We start from the raw sequence: 23,644 nt of genomic DNA, 5'->3' as shown, positions 1-23,644 counted from the left end.
CGAGTCAGTTTTTCAAAGACAGACAATCTGAATTTACAGATAACATTTTCAAATATATTGGATACCTTTTACATCCCATCTAGGTGCAATTTTCATATCGTTTTGTTTGTTTCAAGCAAAGATACATCTGTTACTGACGTAGATAAATCCCTTTTGCAGGCCAAGTTTTTATTTGAATGTTACATTTTTCTACTTGGAATTTGCTAACTTAGAATGACAACTTTTACAACCCACCTGGACTGTTAGAAATATGTCTATTGTATTTTCAGGACACATGGATAGTTTCTAATGTTATCTAATACCTAGCACATTGGGAGAAAACGTTACTGATACAGCCAGTTACTCTGATAAAGATGAACATACCAAACTGACCACAACCCCCAATGTATATCTTGTATTTTGATTTTTTTATTTAAAATATTACCAAACAAAATTTCTTAAATTACATACTTTGGAAATGCTATTTTATAATAATTTGGTACACAAATTGCATAACTAGAAAGCATCTGGAATCATAGTTTATCCATACCTGTTAGACAACATTGTTATTGTTGCAAACTTTGTCTTGTATCTAAATATAAAAGACCGTGGAGTCTTTTGTACTTTCTGAGCTTGGTTGTATACTTGAAAATATTTCATTACCCAACTAGATAATATCATAAGTGCTAGGTAGCAATGCATGATCAATGCAATATTATTGCATATATGTAGAATAATATATGTATTTTGTTCTCATGGAACTATATCATGCCCCATCGGAGTCTGATTCTGAGATGGAAGAGGAACAGCTGTCAGAGAGCGAGAGAATGGGTCCATTGGCTGTGGAGGAAACTGGGGAACGTCAAAGTCAGGCTGGGCAGAATAGAAAAGAGGTAGAACAAGGAGGTAGGCAAAAAGTCCTGGATGTCTCTGAGCCAAATGAGGATTGTTTGTATAAAGACGAAGGCAGAGATTGAAGCCCGGACCGCCCAGGCCACGGCCTGATGACTTTTTTGGAACACCTGTTCCATCTGTCTCTTCTCAGTTGGCAGCAGTTCTGCCAGGTCCCCAGGCATGGTGGTGAAGAAAAGTGCCATCACGGGGGCATCAACCATAGAAGATAGGAAGGAGGGTGCTAGTTCTGACCTGATGTTAAAATATCTGTGATTGTTAGAAGACGGGAGCAGACCAGATGCGGGGGAACTCCACCGGTTATGTAACATGTCCATGAACAGCTGTGGATAGGGCACGACCTGGGACTCCAGAATATGTTCAGTGAACAGGAGGTCAATGCTAGAGTGAGAGGCTTCAAAAGAGGCCAGCTCTGATGACCCCAGGTTTGCAGCATTGTGTCCTTTAAAAAGGAGTGACTTAAAGAGACTAGGATGGAATAGTCTTCATGAAATTGGGGGATATGGCAAAATGCACTAATCTTTGGAAAGATCCAAGTCAAGGATGCCTTCTCCATCTGAGATAAGGGAACAGGTATCACCTGCACACTCCAGAGTAAGATGAAAATGCCACTCCTGATAGTGATAGCCCCCCTGTGAAGTCAGGTCAGTGTCCACCGGGATTCCTCGACCCAAGGCAGAAACCTCAGCAAGTCTCAGGTGCTGAAGACATTCTGCCACGCTCTGTTTGACAGCCTCTGATATCATAGCCTGGACACTGGAAGGGTCCTGGAGGCTATCAGTTGTCATTAAGCCAGGGCCAGCCAAGGCCAGCAGTGGTCAGAGTAAAGGTGGTTCCAACTGGAGCAAAGACTAGATGTTCAATAGAAGGTGCTACCATAATAGGTGCTGGACTGCACCAAAGGTGGAACTATGATCCAGGATACTAACTACACGTCCTAACCTTGGTGAGTATTGTTGGGCGAATTGGAATCCAGGAAGTGATCACCTTGGTGTCCTTAGCAACCTGCCAGTATACATGACGTCAAAGCTCCGCCCCCAGAATCTCTTCGTGGGAGGGATTCCCCAGCTCCTTCAAAGAGAGGTATTTTCGCGTAAAAATAAACATTGTTATTTTTACGAAAAAGGACGCTGTAGCGGTGCTGCAAGCAAAGGTCGGTCCTTTCACGTAAAAATAAACATTTTTATTTTTATTTATGCCGCCCTTTGCTTGCAGCGCCGCTGCAGCATCCTTTTTCTTAAAAATAAAAATAAAAAATCACGTAAAAATAAACATTTTTATTTTTATTTATGCCACCCTTTGCTTGCAGCGCCGCTGCAGCATCCTTTTTCTTAAAAATAAAAATAAAAAATCCGTAAAAATAAAAAATGATGGGATTCCAGGGGCAGAACTTTGACGTCACGTAGCGTTCGAAGTTCGAGTTCGGTTCAGGTTCGGCTGAACTTTGCGTGAAGTTTGTCCGAAATTGCTGAACCCGAACACCGTTGGGTTCGCCCATCACTATTGGTGAGGACTGAGTCAAAAGTGGAGACAGAGGCAAATTTGTCATTAAACAGACTCAGTCCTCATTGGCTGATGGACGAGGTCAACCCATCCTGGATGATAGCTCCACCTACTATGAAGAAGCTAGATGTGCTTAACAACCAGTGCATTTGCTTAAAAACTATCATAAAAAATGGATCGAGTCACTTGATGATTTGTTTATAACTGCACCAACTTACTATTTTTTTAGGGCCCTCTTCTTTTTGAAAAGTTAAAATTCTATGCACCATACACATTATAGCTCCCTTTTCTCATTGTTATGCTGCCCATATTCACTTTGTTGTGATTCACTGGCAGCATAGAAAATAAATAAATAGACTGAATGTCAGTGAGAAAAACATCTGCTAATCAAAGAACACTGTGGATCTGGCTGCAGTACTCTGTCCATCATTTCTCGTGTATGTTCTCCACATTCCATTACATTGTAATCTGAACTGAACAATGTTGAGGGAAATAATGAATAGAAACATTACAAATCAGTCAAAAGCAGCATTTTTACTTAAATGACCTGCTCCTCTCTTTTCCTTAAGAGGTATCAAATACTGCCTCCAGATTTCTACATTTTTGATAAAGTAGAAATAGATAGTCAGCTACAGAAATAATGTGCTTACACTATAGCTATTTAGTGGAACAACAGCAACAAAATGGGGAATATTAGGCTACCCAGGGACTGAAGGAAACAAAAGTGCTTAGAACAGCTTTAAATAACGTACAGGCACTATCCTTGATTCCATCCACCACTGGTCACTTGATTTTACTTTCAAATAATGGCTGGCAGAACAAATAAGATAATACATACCTTGTAGTTTCATTGGATGCAATCAGCTAAAGGGGAAAACATTACTTTAATATTGGTACAAATAAGGACAATCAAAGTACTGTCAAATTTCACAGCAAATTGCCTGGAAACATTTATGGTTTGCCTGAAGCCAAATGTAATTATAACTCAAACAATTGCTATTTCTCTGAGTTGCAAGCAGGAATTTTTTAAAAAAGGAAATACAATGATCCACTGAAGTGGACTGAACAGTAGAAAATAGAAGCAATTGAGTATTAATGCCTGTTGTTCCAAACTTAGAAGTATAAAATAAATATTTACCAATATGTACAAAATCAATAAAATAAATTGCATGAAATAATAAGGTTCCCCCCCCCCCCTCAAAATAATATGCTGGGAAACTTCAGAGAGGAAAGCATGTAGGATTAAAAACAACTTTTAGTTCATTATAGAATTATGTCAAAAAAAATAGTATATGGAAAATCTACAAATTTTCTTATGATTTAAAAATTTGTTCAAATGATTACCAATACAAAATTATAAATGATCAATTCATTTATAATTTTGGGTGTGATTAATCTGTAAGAATGGCAGAATGCTGGACAGAAATAATAGAACTTCACTGAGATACGTATTTTTGTTGTTATTCTGGCCCTGTTCTTGGTTCTACGTGCACCCATGTATATGCTTTGTAAAATTGCCTGCAACTGCTGACCTCCACCTCTCTGGACCCCTAGGTCTAGGATCTCTAGGACATTTAAGTGATTTAACCATAACCATATAAAAGAAAATACATTTTAGACAAAAATCTACCCATGTGAGAGGCTGCAATGGTTCAGTGGTTAAGACACTGAACTTGTCAACTGGAAGGGAAACATCCTGCAGTTTGAGACCTGAGTGCTGCATGATGGGGTGAGCTCCCGTTACTCACCTCATCTCCTGCCAACCTAGCAGTCTGAAAGCCTGTAAATGCAAGAAGATAAACAAGCTCTACATAGAAACATAGAAGACTGACGGCAGAAAAAGACCTCATGGTCCATCTAGTCTGCCCTTATACTATTTTCTGTATTTTATCTTAGGATGGATATATGTTTATCCCAGGCATGTTTAAATTCAGTTACTGTGGATTTATCTACCACGTCTGCTGGAAGTTTGTTCCAAGGATCTACTACTCTTTCAGTAAAATAATATTTTCTCATGTTGCTTTTGATCTTTCCCCCAACTAACTTCAGATTGTGTCCCCTTGTTCTTGTGTTCACTTTCCTATTAAAAACACTTCCCTCCTGGACCTTATTTAACCCTTTAACATATTTAAATGTTTTGATAATGTCCCCCCTTTTCCTTCTGTCCTCCAGACTATACAGATTGAGTTCATTAAGTCTTTCCTGATACGTTTTATGCTTAAGACCTTCCACCATTCTTGTAGCCCGTCTTTGGACACGTTCTACTTTGACTTTTTAATTTTTAATTTTAATCTTTACTGATTTCTAAATTTTCATGCTAGCCACATGATAATGAAAATGTTTGTCAGGCTCTCTTGGCTGAAAATTGGATATAAGCACCATCCTTTGCATTGGTCACGACTAGACACAGCAACTTTTAAATCTTTTATCAATGTCAAAAGGCATCTACAGATGTACCTCATTTAAGAAACATGATAACAGAGCTCAGAGATAAACAGAAAGAAAACCATGACAAAATAACATCTCTGTTGTAATCAGGGCATAAGGTGAGATACAACTAAATTTCATAGTTAGAGTATAAAAAGCTAATGTAATGCTTTTCAATGTAAAATAAGCATGTTGTAATTGGTAGTTGGTATATCAAATCACAAAACATAAAAATAATGATGTCATGTGGACTGGAGCAGATAATGGCATGTTATCTGCTTCCTAAAATGATATGACAGTTCAAAAGTTATCAAATGAACATATATAGGAATCTGGAAGTAAGTTCCACATTTTGTCTCTGCAATAGGTCATTAGCTATATGGTATGAAGCTGTATAATGAACAAATTTTGTAATGTCTTGCAATAAGCACAAGGATCCATATGAATCGTCTCATTCTGCTTGTGTAGAAGCCAAAGCATATATACATGGACATATTTATATCCTGATATACATATTGTAAAGCACATCAAAGATGTTATTGGGGCTGGGCCTTAATGCTGAAGTTTACATAATGACCAGATTGCTGTAGTTAGAATACAACCTTCTTTAAAAAGGAGGATTAATGCTAAACTTAAAATTCTCATTTATATGTTTTAAAACAGAAGATGGCAGTTATAAGCATGTAGAGTTAAGTGTATGCTGATTCACAGAATTTTTATGTATACTTTCACTTTACAGTTTCACTGTAAATTTCTGAATTTGTAATGTGATGCTAAACAAAATGAAACTAAGCTCTCTTAACAATGAGATGTCCTTTATGTTAAATTTCACTATATCTGTTGAAAAGTGAGATATCGAATACCAATTGTACATTGCTTTCTACTAACATTCTACTAGATGGAAACTCAATAAGGATATTAAGAGAAATTATATCCTAATACTGCTTCCCAACACAAGACAAAGCATTGTATTAAATTTAAACATTTTTATGTTTTTTGTACTTGAAAGTACTTTAAAATCACAATTAAATCTCATTTTGATTTGAGAAAAGAGACACAATAATATTTTCTAGTAACGTACGAAAATCTTTTCCTTTTTCTATATATACAACCTACTAACTGCAGGTAGCATATATCCTTAGGGGAAAAAAATCCTTCATGGCATAGGACTATAAAAAAAAATATCGCTATTGATCATGCTCTCAGGAGTTAATTTTCAACTGACCAATTTTGGATTTTTTAAAATATATCTGTCAATTGAAAACTATCAGTCTGTTCTGAACAGCTTTTAACACATTTAGATTTTTTTGTCATAAAATATTCTATTTATTTCTCAGCAGCTGGTGTCAAAAAAGTTGTTGTTTTTAAATATTACTCTTAAATAAATAAAATCTGTTTTCATATTGTGTAAAATTAGTTTTGCCTGCTGTGAATTTGTGGCATTATGAAGTGATCAGTTCTCTCCATGAATTATTTAAAGAAAGGCTATCAAATAAACTGATGGAGGCGTAATATAATATGTATAATTTGTATAAATCTGGCACTTGTGCATGTACACAGCATAGATCCTACTTGCTCCTTTCCCTCTTGCTGTTACACTGCTTGTCCCATCTATTTTTTAAAAAGTGAGGGAACATCTTCCTTTTCTATAAATGAGAGCGTCACTTTTCTAGTACATACAAAATGTTTCTTTGACGATACTAAATATATATTGAAATAAGTTTACTGCCTGTTCATACAGGTAATTGTTTTTCAGCTGGTCTTCAGTGGCATTAAAATCTTTATTTATCCTTTGTTTTAGTTTCTGGTTTGACAGTGCCTCATACTTTTATTAAACATTACTGGATTTGTTAGCAGTTCCTCTCAGAATTATCTTGTCTTTCAGGATAAATGTAACTGTATAGTCATAATTATTCTCACCACATTTTTTAGAAGAACAAAGGAAAGTTGGTTTAAGGAATTTCTCTATTTTAATAGAGAGAAATCTAGCATGTCATATCTTGAATACTTTCAAGGAAAAACAACACTGCGAAGGATTAGACTGATAACAATTAAGCAGCAGCAGCAGCAAAATAAATAAATGGTCATAAATTATTGTACTTAGAAAATATTGTTTGATTTATATACAGGATTCATATTCACAAAAAACTTTGGTTGGCATGCGACAATAAAAACAGAATTTACATTAAAATAGCAACAAAATAGCAATCAAACATAGCTGAGGCACATCAATATATAATATACTTTGTAGTTCTCCCATGCTATTTTATTGGAACTCAAACCACAATATTGTTGGGAAAGCCTGCCCTTTGTTATTTTTTATTATGCCTTTATATTCTTTTTTTATTTATAAAGCATCTTATTTCAATTCAAATTTTAGCTGTGGATAGCTAGTGCCATGTGAATAAATCAAACACCTAGGCCACAGTCCATAATCTGTCTTTTGTCACTGCATTTAATTTCATCATTTATAAAATACTAGAAGAGTCAACAATATCCTGTTAATAATAGTGATCTAAGAAACCTTCAAATAAGATGCTTTAGGATGCAGGTTAACAGAAGCTAAACATCTTTCTTTTTAAAGCAGCTGCGTCTGTTAGAATGTTTGCAAGTTCGAACAGAAATACTGTCTCTGTAGGTACATGTACACACATAAGAGTTTTAGAGAGAGTTTTGTTTCTTTTTTATTTTTGCACCTGTGAACAAAGCTGACCTCCCCAAGTTCCTCAGATGTTTCTTCTTGCTCTTGAGCATTATTAGCTACAATTCTATTTATAACGCAAGAAAACCCTTTAGTAATTTAATTTTACTATTCTGTGGCAATTAAACTTTTGTTTAATTGGAAGATTGAGTATTTGATGAAAAACCTTGAGTTCCTTCAATAATCACAAAACCACCTGCCCATAACATAGTATAGAGCCTCAGTGGCGCAGTGGTTAGACTGCAGTACTGCTAGCTACTTCTACTGATCATCGGCTGCCAGAAGTTTGGCAGATCGAGTCTTAGTAGGCTCAAGGTTGACTCAGCCTTCCATCCTTCCAAGGTCAGTAAAATGAGGACTCAGATTGTTGGGGGCAATATGCTTGCTCTCTGTAAACCATTTAGCGAGGGCTGTAAAGCACTGTGAACCTGTATATAAATCTAAATGCTATTGCTATATTCATAGTTAGTTTGTGCCATATATATTTTCTTTACAGTTCAGTGATTAATTAAGAAGAAAAATATCAAATCACATACATACCATTCTTGAAAGTTTATTGATTCTCTTTCTTTTACTTCATTCTTTTCTACTTTATAATGATCACAATGCTGAAGAAAATGGAAGCTAATAAATACTGGGAAACATCTGGGAATTAAGATAACTAATCCTAAGAACTACATTTTTGGAATTGTTTAAAAGGCTACATGTCAAAATAAACTGATAATAGACTATAGACTTCCTTAAAAATGATGTCTTTCCTTTTCTATAGACCTCCTTTAAAATGATGCCATTCCTTCTCTGTCAACAATTACCAACATATATTTTGATATATATGTTGGTAATATATGTTGGTATTTTCTATAGACTTCCTTAAAAATGATGCCATTACTTCGCTATCAACAATTACCAACATATATTTTGATATATATGTTGATATATATGTTGGTATTTTATATATGTATATGAAAAAGTACTGTATTTTATGTTTATATCTCCATTTTCTTTGTGTGTGTGTGGTATGTGTGAATACAGTGTTCCCTCGATTTTTGCGGGGGATGCGTTCTGAGACCGCCCGCGAAAGTTGAATTTCCGTGAAGTAGAGATGTGGAAATAAATACACTATTTTTGGCTATGAGCAGTATCACAAGCCTTCCCTTAACACTTTAAACTCCTAAATTGCAACTTTCCATTCCCTTACAAACCATTCAGATTATTACTCACCATGTTTATTTATTAAAGTTTATTAAAAAAAATATTTATTAAAGGCAGACAAAAGTTTGGCGCTGACATATGACGTCATCGGGTGGGAAAAACCGTGGTATAGGGAAAAAACCTGCAAAGTATTTTTTAATTAATATTTTTGAAAAACCGTGGTATAGACTTTCCGCGAAGTTCGAACCCGCGAAAATCGAGGGAACATTGTATATATACATGCAGGTCTTGCCTATTTGGGTCTTTTCACATGTATGGTTGACATTAACAACCTTACATGGGAAAAGACCCGAATATGCCAAGACCTACACATCTATACCCGTGAAAATCTATGAAAATACACACACACACACACAAACACACATTTGTTTTGTTACATCTTCTAGTTTTCATGAATGAATGAATGAATGAATGAATGAATGAGGAAGGTGAACATGAAGGTGAAGGAGGGAAGAGAAGGGAAAGAGGAAATGAAAGAAAATAGGAGGAAAGGTAAGAGGGAAGGAGAAAAGAAAGGAAAGGTTTTCCCTTTCTTATTGAAGTTATTCATTTTCTCCTAGAGTAAATACAACTTTAAAAAAGAAAATGACAATTTTTAAACCCATAAAGATTTAATATATTTGGTGTTAAATTGGCATATACATAGCCCAATTATTTATCAAATCACACCACATCTATGTAACCTAAATCTTACCTTGACTACCGTTTTTCACAGAATAATATATATCAAACTGTTGTGGTTGGCTCTGGGCCAGCTCTTGCCCCAAGTACTGTGGGGGTGGATGTGGGGGTGGATATGGGTGAATCCTTCCAGTGTCACAGGACAGTTTTACTGCCGACTGCTTCGGATAGCGAAGCGTTGGAATCAGGAAGTGACTGTGAAATGGGATCCTCAGAGAGGGTCAGAGCAGACAGCCCATTAGGGAGCAATTCATCATCATTATCCTCGCTGGATTTGGATGGAGACATTCATTGACGTACGCAGCCGCAGGGCAATGACTAGGAAAGAGAAGCTGCATAAATACTACAGGAGATGAGGGAGTTCACCTGTGGTTGGGTGTGGTTCAACTAATTGGGGCTGCTGTTAAATTGGCAGCGTTTTGTCCTCTGAGTGTGGAAGTTTATCCGTTCGGTGAAAGAGGAAGTGGCTTTCGTCTCAGGATTCTCCAAGGACTCTCTTTGCATTGATACCAGGACTCTGAAACTAAACCATAGTCAAGTGTGTGAGTTGAAAACGTTTGAAGGAGAGTGGCTGTGACGTCTTCACAGCTTCTTGTTAATTGCTTTGTGTTTGTTTATTGTTTTTCACTGCATTCAAGTCTGTTGCTTTGAAGGTGAGCCCTTTGACTACCAAAAGGGTGTTTTGCTTCTGTTTTACTTTCGATAAAAACAGTGTTCTTGACTTTTCACGTGTGCGTGTCTGACTTTCTACCTTTGCACTTAATTGGGGGCTCGTGCTGTGAGCCCTGCAGAACATCAAACAATGTAAAGTAACATTTGTAACAGAAATATAGTATAGCAAATTAAACTTATAATAAATGAAAAGTATCAAAGATAACTCTATAAAGGAATTTTATAATTTAGCAATATTTTACCCAGGCATCTGAAAATCCTAACAATGTAAATAGCAGGATGATATTGAACTTGAAAAACAAGATTTAATTATATTTAAATTGAGTAAGAATCTTCTATATGTGTTTCATAGTTCCATTATTTCATTATTTTCAGTTAATGTCCCAAACTTCTAATGGTGCTACTAGCAAACAGATTCAATTTCTCATTAACCCCCAATACATATGCAATGATCAGACTAGTTTACAATTGAATAGACAGCTAGCTGAGTCAGTATGGCACATTTTGATTATTATTCACCATAGCAACTTTTGCAAAACCCTTATTTCATTGTTCCCTTTGGATTCTTTCAAAGCTTTCGGCAGATTAGAATGGTCCTTTCTACTCAAATTGTCGACTAAACTGAACTTTGGAGAAAAAACATGAACATAATCTAGCCATTATACTGCACCTCTACTGCTGTGATCTGTTCAAATGCTTTTGACTCTCTACCAACTGAACTGCATAGCAATACTAAGCAAGGCTTCAATTCTCAACTCTACCATTTGTAACAGTCATTGAAAACCTTGCTAACTCTGTTCACAATAAGGTGGAGAAGTTCATGATTAATAAAAAGAGTAATGTTATAATCTTATTTATGAATTATGTTTGATTATTTTTTTTATAACTCACGAGAAGTGGTCCTGGACTTGAACAATATACTTAGGGAATTTAAGGAGGCAGAAATTTTAAAAGTCAATAATGAAAAATCCAAGCTAATATTTTTTTAATAGTCCAAACTGAATACAAATGACTTTAGCAATTGCCTAACTTAACTTTCATTATAACCCATCAACTCTGTGGAATGACTCTCTCAGTTCCTGTTGCTGGAAGTCATTCTATTTTATTATCTGAACTATCTGCATCAACAGGGATAAACAGTCAATTTCTGAAAAATGCAGTAATGGACTGGATCTCATGAGTTTCTAGCACATAGCATTTTTTGATCATCCTCATATACAAACTAGCTAGTAATTGCGTATATATATAGTAATGCCACTGTCTGAGAAAAATTAGTACTCTCTAAGACCAAATTATTATCATCATATAGAGAAGCACTTAGGACATAACTCCAGAAAAAATTAGAATGTGGAAAAATATCTCAAATTTACGTTGGAAATTTAGAGAGCAGTTTTTAATCAAGCCTGCTGGTAAAACAAAGCAGAAAAACTGGTTCAAATACACCAAGAATCTTTTGTTACAAAGAATTTTTCAGATTAATATTGCATTGAAACAAGAACGTTTATTGACACTGATGAACGGACAATTAGAAAATACTCAGAAAATACTGAGTTTATATACGATAATATATTACATGCTCAAAAATGGAAAGACGGAAATATCCTGAATGGAAGAATGACTGTGAAGATGATAGAATTAACAAAGATAGCAAAACAATCATAGTACTGTTTCAGATCCGAAAGTCCTGAAATGGGTATGATCTCAGCCTTTAGTTGCTTCATATATTTAAATAATTGCACTTGCCTTTTTCCTATCTATCAAACAGTGCTTACCGACACAAAATTAGTATATAAATACATTAAGAGCAGGATAATGTAATGTATATGTCAAAAATTACATGCAGAAGTAACTTAAAAACCCCCCACAGATAATACAGTATACAGTGATACCTCATCTTACAAACGCCTCATCATACAAACTTTTTGAGATACAAACCCGGGGTTTAAGATTTTTTTGCCTCTTCTTACAAACTATTTTCACCTTACAAACCCACCGCCGCCGCTGGGATGCCCCACTTCCGGACTCCCATTGCCAGCGAAGCACCCATTTTTGTGCTGCTGGGATTCCCTTGAGGCTCCCCTCCATGGGAAACCCCACCTCCAGACTTCCGTTGCCAGCGAAGCGCTTGTTTTTGCGATGCTGGGATTCCCCTGCTGGGATTCCCCTGCAGGATCTCAAAAACACAGAAGTCCGGAGGTGGGGTTTCCTATGGAGGGGAACGTCAGGGAAATCCCAGCAGCGCAAAAACGGGCGCTTCGGCTGGCAAAAGGGGTGAATTTTGGCCTTGCACGTGTTAATTGCTTTTCCATTGATTCCTATGGGAAACATTATTTTGTCTTACAAATTTTTCACCTTAAGAACCTCGTCCCGGAACCAATTAAGTTTGTAAGACAAGGTATCACTGTATTAGGCTAACAAATGGTAAACCTTACTGACTTAAAAGCCAAAAAAGTATTCTTATATTAAAATCTACAGTTTATTTTATCCAGTTACTGGCTGTGAAGCTGGCTAATTTTTCTCAGGGTGATCAAGATGAGGTTAAAATTGACTACAAAAAACAACAGGTAAAAACTACTAAAATATTATGTTATTGAGGCTAGTTCACAATTTCCAAAATTATAGAAAGCTAATCCCCCATCAGCTAGGGAAAGTCATGATTTAAGGGCCAGCAGGGTAAATCTAGACAAAACTTGGTGGAGTGGCATAAGGTACTAAAGGATTGACATTGAGACAGAAAAGCATTTCTTATGAATTCTATTAAATATTACTGTTTCGCAGAATAGATCCGGAGCCATAGTTCCTAAGCTGAGCAGTGAGCAATCGCTCACTTAAAAATCATCATCAACTCAGAGTTTTCCAAACCTGCCCAGAAGCCAAGAGGGAAATTTTATTATTATTTCTGTGCCGCCCAGTCCCGAAGGGACTGTCGTTCAGACACTATACTTTTCCGCCCACCCCCCCAAAAAATTAGAGGCAACACTGTCCGGAGCATGTCCATACTCTCAAATCTAATGGAACATACAAATTCATTTAAAAATAGGCAGTCCTATAAGTAACAAAGCACTTCTGAGTAACTGAGTAATCCTGCATGGAGGATTTATATGTATTAACTTGATTTATATGTGTTAACTTGAATTACAATTGAACATATTCACATTCAATTCAGTAAATATATATACCATTATATTCACAAAAAGCAATAATGTAGTCCTCAACTGGGTTCACTTAGTGACCATTCAAAGATGCAACAAATGGCACTGAAAAAAGTGACTTGTGACCATTTTTCCCATTTATTACTGATGGGTGGGTGGGATGAAAACACCTACCAACACACACAATAGAGTTATAATTTAAAGAACAGGCCATAAGATCAATTCCTTGGCACAATCTCTACTTTGGTTTCACATTAAGAAAACTTTGCATTTAGGTAAACAATTAAGGCAGGAACCTTAGAATATCATGAGCTCCTTAACATGACATAGAGAAGCACCTACATTAATTATTTAATATGGATTGATGAGAGTCTAAATTAATGTCTAAATTAATGTGAAGGAAAGATTAATTTGCACTAGATTGAAACAATAAGGTAAAATAATGTGTAAGTAAGCAGACAGATTGACTGCTTACGAAAACTAGAAATGCTGTTAGTATACACAAAGCTATACTTTATACCCTGTAGCATTTTCAAAGTTTGAGAACTGCAATATTTGGCTCAATATACCCTCTTCATGTTCTCTATAATATTTTGTATTCTATAAAAACAATGAGATTTGTATTTATTTATAGGCTGGTGAATATCAGTTTATTAGCTAGTTTATGGTGCCAAAAAAGTCTTTGTTCCACTTGAAAATACAAATTCATTTTTAAATTATTGCTTCATCAAACTGCAAAATATACACTAAAGAGCCAACTTTCTAAGGTTGCTGGAAGGCCCTCAAAAATGAACCAGCATCCTAAAAAATCTTCATAATATTCTATCATACAACATCCATGCTGGAAAATCTCATTTTTAACAAAATTGGGAAGCTTAATTATTTGTATTTTTTCCTTTTTCAATCTTTCTCTATTCTTAATCCATTCTTTACAAATTCATATTAATGAACGTCTCTGTACGCATAGCAATAATGATACAGTACATCTGAAAATAAAAATTTACAATGATTTTCAATGTGCTACTATTTTGAACACTTTGTTTCTACAAAATTAATGTAATGTTGGTCATATTCTGCATAAAGAACAGAATAATATAATGTAGAATTTGGAATCTTAGAAAGGAACCGATACAATGCTTATCATTCTATTCCATCCCATTAACCATAGCATCACCCTTGAAGAAATAGCATCCGGCCACAATCAAACTTCCTAACGTAATATGACAGCAAGACTTGTTTCACCACAATTATTTGTTTTGTTTTGTTTTGTTTTGTTTTGTTTGCTTTGTTTATTTTATTTATTTTATTTTATTATTTTATTTTATTATTTATTAGATTTGTACGCCGCCCCTCTCCAACGACTCAGAGCAGCTCACAACAAAAACAATACAAATCCAATAGTAAAACAATTTAAAACCCTTAATATAAAACAATCATACATCTCATACAGACCATGCGTAAAGCGGGGGCAGCCCAGGGAAATCAATTACCCCATGCCTGACAACAAAGGTTAGTTTTGAGGAGTTAGCCTTTTTTTGAGTTTTGAGGAGTTTGCGAAAGGCAAGGAGGATGGGGCAGTCATAATCTCCAGGGGGAATTGATTTCATAGGATCGGGGCCACCACAGAGAAGGCTCTTCCCCTGGGTCCCGCCAGACGACAGGACCCGGAGAAGGCCAACTCTGTGGGACCTAACCTGCCACTGTGATTCGTGCAGCAGAAGGCGGTCCCGGAGATATTCTGGTCCGATGCCATGAAGGGCTTTATTATTTCACCAATAAAAGAGAAAACCTATTTAAGAATTATTCATTTTAATTGATACCAAAAAAAGACGGAAGAGGGGCTGATTAAGGACTTGACCAAAAAAAAAAAGAAAAGAAAAAATCTACAAGCAAAAGGAGAAAATGAGAACAATTATCCTAGGCATTAAGGAAGTCTGTAATATTATTTACTATGACAGTACAGTTATTGCTGCCAAGACACTGTATGCTTGCTATATCAGCCAAGAACCTGAGAGAATAATAAACTAAACAGATTAGAGTTAGGCTGATGCCTCTGTGCCATTCTGACCTCTATATAGATACTAGGGTATATCAAATACATACAGGCAGGGAGACCTGGAAAATGGGTATTCCGTTTGTAAGGACTGAAGAAGACGCTGCCAACAACCAAGGTCTGTTTATTATTTAACAGTTGGTATTACTAGAAGCCTGGCACTGCAGTAGAGCAATCTCTGTTTCAGTTTAAATCAGCCTGATTATAGAAGCATATAAGCCAAATCCTGTTTACCATAATCTAGAAGAACTTCTGTGCCCTGAACAGACATAGGATTTCTTACAATACTCCTCCAAATGGAAAGAAATTTTCCTTAGCCAGGGGTAGGTAGACTTCCAATTAAAAACGTATAGAGTAACAAGTTGACTAAGAAGGTAAAGCAAAACTGAACTTGGTTCCATTACCTTGATTTCTCATTCCTAAACTATAAAATAGTGAGGCTTTGTTAGCCTTTTTTCTCTCAGTTGTAAACTTTAAATCATGCATATTATATACAGAGGCTCGTTTAAAAAGTTTATTTTTCTCACTGTGAAAGAAACCAAATAAGAAATCATTGCATATAAATAATATTCACAAAACACTGATATTACTGGAGTGTAACAACACCACCACAAATTGTAAATGTATCACTCCAATTCAACCTTCGGCTCCCAAACAATAATTTAAAATAAATGTTACTTTTTAAGGAAAGTCCAACTTCCCAGTTGAAGTAGCTGCTTCTTTTGGAAATAAGTAAATATAATGAGGCATGTTCATAAATACAACCATTTCATGTTTATCTTTGTATGATTTTCTATGTTTTATATTACAGCTATTTAATATAATACTGTATAATATTAAAAGGCACTGTCTCTTAAGAACTTAGAATCTGAAAAAGAACTTAAACCTTAAGATTCATGTGTTAGTGTAATATATTAAAGCTATATTATTACTAAGATTGAAACTTGAAGAAATGAAAAATGTAACGATTGTCAAGATAAATGGTCAAGTTATTTCAAAATGTTAATGATAATACAGTTATTTTAAAAATTACAGTTCTATTAGCAGCTTATAGACAGAAAATTGCCAGTTTTAAAATTATTGTTTATAAACATTATAAACAGAAAATGGCTGCTCCCCACTAAATTTATCATAGAGATTATACATAAAACAAAGGCTGTTTATTTGTTTGAGTATTTTATAAGACCAAGTAATTCATATTGAGTTTGGCACATTCCTACTTCATAAAACAAGCAAGCTGATATTTGATATGGAATTTCCATTTGAGACAGAATAACTATGCAAAATGCAACACTCTTTGTGAATAGGTCTTTACAAAAAAAATGCTTAATTTACATACTACGATCAATCAGCAGATATAGATCACACTAGAGTTTGAACAATTTTTATAATGCCAACACAAGCTGTACAGAGATTAGTAAAAAAAAATCAAAATAAAATAAAATAGGTTTGGATGGGGAAAGACAATCTTGACTTTTTAGCTAATGAAATCATTAAACATTTATATATTTATGCTGGAGGGAGAAATCCCCCTCCCCAATTCTATCACCCATTGTATTTCCAGAACAAGGAACCACCTCCAAATTTCCCTTTAAGTCTGTCCTAGGGGAAATTGCTATTTGTTTTGCCATCTCAATCACTAGGGCAATCCTAGGTGGTAAACAAAAAGCTTAATCAGCCAGAAGTTTCAACTGGGTGTGGCATTTTTGTCCACTGATCGAATCTTTTCAATAGATGGACCTGAGTCCTGGGATAGGCAGATGTTTAATAATATTAAACAATTAATATTGCAGGATATTAGTTGTTCCAAATTAAGCTGCCATTTGCAATTGACTTGATGGTGATTTCATCAGTGCCCATGATGTTCAAGCAGTGCTTTAGATGTTTTGAAATTGCATCCAGGCCGCCTATTACTAATACTATCTTTGCTTTCTTTTGCCACACTCATTATACAGTACTTCCATTTTCAGGTCATTGTATTTGATGTTTTTCTCCAATTCTTTCTCTTGTAGTCTGTTACCTTTAGGTACTGCAATGACCACTATCCAGACTTTGGTTGCCTTTCTTATCAACAATTCCTAAGTCTAGGGTGTTATGTGGAAAACGTTTGTTTTTATGAATACTAAAATCCCAGAACTTTGGGATTAATAAAAATACTAAAGAATACTTTAACATATTCATTTTCTATTGTGTATTTTGTGGTCCCATATATCAGTTTTTGCTTGCAGGCAATTGGTATTTGTTGCAGATTTCCAATGCATCACAACCAACCAATCAAGCAAACCAGTCAAGCAACCAACCAATCCCATTCATAAGATAGAAATCCTAGCGCCTAGGATAAGAGACAGGCTTTTAAAGGTTTATTAAAAAAATAGCAAGGTCAGGTTATGTGGATGTCACAGGCTCAGGTGCAGCCATATACTATAACATCTGCTACAATATTGATTTTCTAGCATCACAGATAATGTAATGTAAGTCTCTATACCAGAGGTTCTCAACCTTTCTAATGCTGTGACCCCTTAATACAGTTCCTCATCTTGTGCTAACCCCCAACTATAAGTTTAGCGCCAATTCTTCCAACAGATCTTTAAGCTGATTGGCAAGAGGTCAGAGGGACAGCCCTTCCTGTAAATGCCTGATTGGTTGGATTGTAAAAGTATGTTCCGAGATGCCAAAATAGAAGCTTTAGTTGCTAACACCATTGGAAATTTGTCTTTTCCCATGGTCTTAGGCGACCCCTGTGAAATGGTCGTTTGACCCCCAAAGGGGTCCCGACCCCAAGGTTGAGAACCACTGCTCTATACAATGTAATTTGGGCAAATATGAACTAACATACTGAAGCCAATGTTCTAGTGATACCAATGGGCATCTCCCCCAAAAGAAGCAACATTCACCAGTTGTTAAAACCTGAAAATAGAAACTGTGTAGAATCTTACTAGAAAAGCCAGTACTGCAACAGAATATTTGGAATTAAAAGTATGGAAATTCATCTCATTACTCACTCTCTCTGGTCAAAAGCCTTCTGGATCCATACCGGGTAATTCCACTTCACCCTCAGTATAACCTGTTATACTGTAATGTTGTCTAGGCCACATTTTAAAACTACTAAAATCTAATATTAAAAAGATACAATAATTGCTACTGCACATTTTAATGAATTATTGTGTTCAAGGTTCCTTTGAAAAGTAATATTATACTCGGCTTATGTTTTAATTGATTTATTAATATTTTATCACAGGAATGTAATTTAAGCTGCTCATGATTTAGATCTCATAAACCTTTAGCATTTTGCAAATTCAAATTCCAATTTAAAGCCAGGGCGAGCAATTAACTTTTCTATCATCTTGTCAGGAGAGAAGGTTCATGTTTAATTTGAGACAAAGTGACAGAAATATATATACACTGTATGTATTACTCCAATTTAATTTATGAGTCAGCACCATCCATTCTCCAAATCTCAATTTAATAGAAGAGGGGGGGGGGAGGCTTGTTGTTGTGGCACTGCTGAAATATCTATCCTGAATTTGTGAAGGGAAAAATGCCCTTAATTTATTGAAATAGGAGGCTTAGATTGATTACTAGTCCATTTCAACCTCCTCGTTTTAATTTCAATTCACTTGTCATGTTTCTTGTAGACAGTTTATTCTCCTAAATATAATTTCATAGTAGTCTACTTCAGCTACATCTTCACCTGGCATGTACAAAACCACAAATATTTAGTTGTTTACAAGCAGTAAACTAAGAAGATACTGACAAAATAATCCTAAACTAAGTTGAAAGAGGGAATACTGTCTGGGTGGATTTTTGGGGGCTAAAATACCCCTGGTGTCAATGGGATGACAATACTAAGAGTTAGAAGTGAAGGACAAAATAAATATGAAACAAAAGGTGCAGATAAATCTCATTATAAAACTGTCAAAATATCATAGAAGCATCACATAAAAGAATGAGAAACAATCAAACATATTTCAAGGGCTATATGCCTTTCTTCATAATGAAAGCTGAATGTTTGGTGTTGCTGCTTTCACTGTGACTGAAATCAAATATTTATTTCAGTAATGACAATATTTTTATCTTGGACTACACCTATTTGAATTTTAATGTCAGAATGAGAACCAGAATTACTAGAAATTTAGATTTGTCGGGAGGATGGAAGTCAGAGAAAGGGGGGGGAAAAGAGGAAATCATATGAACTTGGGCGTCCTCCTCGATCCACAGCTTACATTAGAGAATCATCTTTCAGCTGTGGCGAGGGGGGCGTTTGCCTAGGTTCGCCTGGTGCACCAGTTGCAGCTCTACCTGGACTGGGAGTCACTGCTCAGTCACTCATGCTCTCATCACCTTGAGGTTCGACTACTGTAACGCTCTCTACATGAGGCTAACTTTGAAGAGTGTTCGGAAACTTCAGATCGTGCAGAATGCAGCTGCAAGAGCAATCATGGGCTTCCCTAGGTATGCCCATGTTACACCAACATTTCGCAGTCTGCATTGGTTGCGAATCAGTTTCCGGTCACAATTCAAAGTGTTGGTTATGAACTATAAAGCCCTTCATGGCATCGAACCAGAATATCTCCGGGACTGCCTTCTGCTGCACAAATCCCAGTGACCAATTAGGTTCCACAGAGTTGGCCTTCTCCGGGTCCCGTTGACTAAACAATGTCGTCTGGCAGGACCCAGGGGAAGAGCCTTTTCTGTGGCGGCCCTGACCCTCTGGAATCAGCTCCTCCTGGAGATTAGGATTGCCCCCACCCTCCTTGCCTTTCGTAAACTCCTTAAAACCCACCTCTGCCATCAGGCATGGGGGAATTGAGACATCTCCCCCAGCCTATATAGTTTGTGTATGGTTTGTTTGTATGTATGTTTTGCTTTTAAATAAGGGTTTTAAAGATATTTTTAAATATTAGATTTGTTACTGTACATTGTTTTTATTATTGCTGTGAGCCTCCCCGAGTCTACGGAGTGGGGTGGCATACAAATCTAATAAATAATAATAATAATAATAATAATAATAATAATAATAATAATAATAATACATTTGTATTATGGTACCAAAAACAACTCAATGGATTATGTATTGCATTGCCTAAAATGTGAAAGAAAACTTACTCTATAATGGTTTCCACAAAGATCTATGAATTAGTGTACTTAACTCAGCCTTTTCTTGACTCATATACAAATGCTTTAAGACTTGTGGACTTTAAGTCCCAAAATTCCTCCTCCATTCATGTAAGCTCAGGAATGGGAGTTGAAGTCCATAAGTCTTACTGCCAGGTTTGAATACCCTTGCACCCTTAATCCCTAAACCAGGGTTCTTCAAACCTGGCAATTTTAAGATTTGTGGACTTCAATTCCCAGAATCCCCCCTCCAGTCATGCTAACTCAGGAATGGGAGTTGAAGTACATGAGTCTTAATTTTGCCAAGTTTGAATACCCTTGCACCCCAATCCCTAACCCAAGAGTCTTCAAACTTGGCAGCTTTAAGACAGGTAAGGGGCAGAGGGAGGGCCTTAGAGGCAAGGTGTGGCAGGGATCCTCAGTTATCATATAACAGTTCCATAGACCCCTTTCATCTTTCTGGTTGGTGATTGGATCAATCTCTTGGAATACTGCCAATCAGATGTCAGTTCCCACCCTTTGTGGCTATTACTGCCATCAGGCCAACTCCCTCCCCCTCCCCTTGGATGTGTTTCATGCAGTATTCAGTGTATAAGACGCACCCAGTTTGGACCCTCTTTTGGGGAGTAAAAAGGTGCACCTTATACACTGAAATATATGGTATGTCAGTAATTATTCAAACTGAGGTTGTATGTTTCTCATATCCACAATATAGAATTGATTTTTCAATTCAAATAAATAGAATAAAATAGCATCACTTAAGTCCCTCTTAATACCCTTCAAATTAATTATTTTTAAACATTATAAGAAGAAATCAGATGAAAATAAGAAACAAGGATTTCTTATTTGTGCATTAATGGCACAGTACCAGACAGTGCATAAACAGCTCCTATTGTTTTGTCTGCCAAATGTGGATTAATGCAACTACACCATAACTGAATACCAGCTCCTAAAATCATACTGAATATGTGTTACCACTGGTTTCAATCATTAAACTGATGGCAGCATATTATTTAAAATACTTAATTCACTTAGTAAACTCAAATAGTTTTACTCCATTGAACATGTAGACAATGTGTTTCCCTAAAAATAAGAACCTGTCTTATATTTTTCTGAACCCTTGTACTTATTGCCACTCAAAAGCCCGATTGGGCTTATTATCAGGGGATATCATTGGAATCTTTTTCTACTTATTGGAGGGGTGGGATCCTATTAACCGTGTCTTGCAAGTACAGTATTTGAAATGTGTAAAAATCATGTAAGTTTATTTATACTTGAATATATATATATACATACTGCACGAGTCAAAAAGAGGGCGGGGCAAATATTTAGTGACCCCTCACTTCCTGGACACAAACTGTTTCAACTCCTACACTCAAAATGTCGCTACAGAGCACTGCACACCAAGACAACTAGACAACGCCATCACTCTACTAAACAAATAATTCCCTCAAAATTTGTATTTGTCTTAAAATGCTGACTTTTAAAATATGAGTCTGAGATCTCAGGATCAGCATCACAAGGGCAAAGGTTCCAATTCTCCCTCTTGAGGGAAAAAGGAGAGTTCCAATTTTAGAGGAATAAATATGAGATCAAAATTTCTTTCTATCCTTTCCCCAACCAGCTCCAGAAAGGGAGTCTCCAAAGTCAGTAATTGACTTTTCCTGACTTTGCGTAGTCCTTAACCTTGGAAAATGTAGATAATAATTTTCAGCATTTTGTACATTTTCATTAAGCTAAAGACAGGTTTTTATTATGTATGAAAATTGTAAATACAATTTACCTAAGTTAAAGGTTTATATGATAAGCTTTCCTTCTTTTTATAAACTTTTTATAAACAATGTCGTCTGGCGGGTCCCAGGGGAAGAGCCTTCTCTGTGGCGGCCCCAACTCTCTGGAACCAGCTCCCCCCAGAGATTAGAACTGCCCCCACCCTCCTTGCCTTCCGTAAACTCCTTAAAACTCACCTCTGCCATCAGGCATGGGGGAATTGAGGCATTCCCCACTCCCCCGGGCCTATACAATTTATGTATGGTATGTCTGTGTGTATGTCTGGTTTAATAATGGGTTTTTAAAATTTTATTAATTTATTAGATTTGTTGTGAATTGTTTTATTGTATGTTGTGAGCCGCCCCGAGTCTACAGAGAGGTGCGGCATACAAATCAATCAATCAATCAATCAATCAATCAAATAAATAAATAAATAAATAAATAAATAAATAAAGTTAAAACTAAGCACAAGCCTTATGTCACATTTAATGGTCCCTTTTAAAGGAGCCAATATCAACAGAAGTAGTACATTTAAAATACTATTAAAACATAACATTGCACACAGAAGCAAGGATTTATTTCATTGTCTCTATAACATCATATCTCCTACATGCACCATATTTACTATATAAATCAAGACCCCAGTGGACTTGTGTTGCTTTTGTTTAACATTAGACAAAAAAACTAAACTAGTTTGATTATGTAGCTTTTCTTGCATTTCCACCTGCATTAATTTCAGCAGAGTACGCCATGTCCTGCTTGAATAAGCAGTCTCTCTGTTTCATCAGAAGTACAAAGACGAATTCACTGAATTAGGATGGGTGTGTTTATATGTGGGTGGGTACAGAAAACTTCCACACAGCCAAGATTGTACCACAACTGCTAATGTATATATTGCAAACATATACAGGTATGATGTTTACAATAAACAAACAGCCATGGAGCATCCAAAGATGTAAACAGTTGCTAGGCCATGAATACTCAGCCTGGTTGTCCCACACACAGGGTGTTTATTTACCCCATTACATATGATCAACAGAAGAAAAAATTCAAAACAAGTTTTTAAACAACGTGTCACTTTATGGTAGTTTTTGCCAATGGGGCTTCTTCCAAATGTGTGTGTCATAATAAGATATGTATGTGTTTAGAGAGTTTTCTTCTTTTATGTCTGTCACGGCAAAAAGACAAAGATAATTCTTAACATTTCTGCTTTCCATTTCTAGAGCAAGATGAGCCATGCAGTTTTAATCAGGATGTTTCCTTGAGATCTCAAACATTCCATCGTATAAACCAAAATTATCAACCTACAACCTATTCTTTTGAAATGATTTTATCCTGGTATAAACTGAAAGACTAACTCAAAATTCTCAATTCACCACCACACTTCCCTGACTCTGAAATTTCTGTTTTTTATTAAAAGAATTAAAGAAGATCTCCCTTTCCTTTTCTTGTATCGTTCCATTTCCC

At 35.9% G+C, this 23,644-nt stretch overlaps 1 protein-coding gene across 16 annotated transcripts in view; it reads right to left on the bottom strand.

Moving 5' to 3' along the window:
• Positions 1 to 23,644, bottom strand: part of ZBTB20 (zinc finger and BTB domain containing 20) — a 635,906-nt gene that overhangs the window by 457,131 nt on the left and 155,131 nt on the right. Inside the window, exon 4 of one of the 16 annotated variants that reach the window (XM_070750025.1) lies at positions 3,233 to 3,258. The exons of the other annotated variants lie outside the window; for them this stretch is intronic. The gene's annotated coding sequence lies outside the window, so the exon portion shown is untranslated. The remainder of the gene's footprint in view (positions 1 to 3,232; positions 3,259 to 23,644) is intronic. 16 annotated transcript variants of the gene reach the window in all.

This window comes from Erythrolamprus reginae, chromosome 4 (assembly GCF_031021105.1).
Source record: "Erythrolamprus reginae isolate rEryReg1 chromosome 4, rEryReg1.hap1, whole genome shotgun sequence".
Lineage (NCBI taxonomy): Eukaryota > Metazoa > Chordata > Lepidosauria > Squamata > Dipsadidae > Erythrolamprus > Erythrolamprus reginae.
The sequence above is the reverse complement of the archived record's forward strand: the minus strand, read 5'-3'. Positions and strand labels throughout refer to the sequence as shown.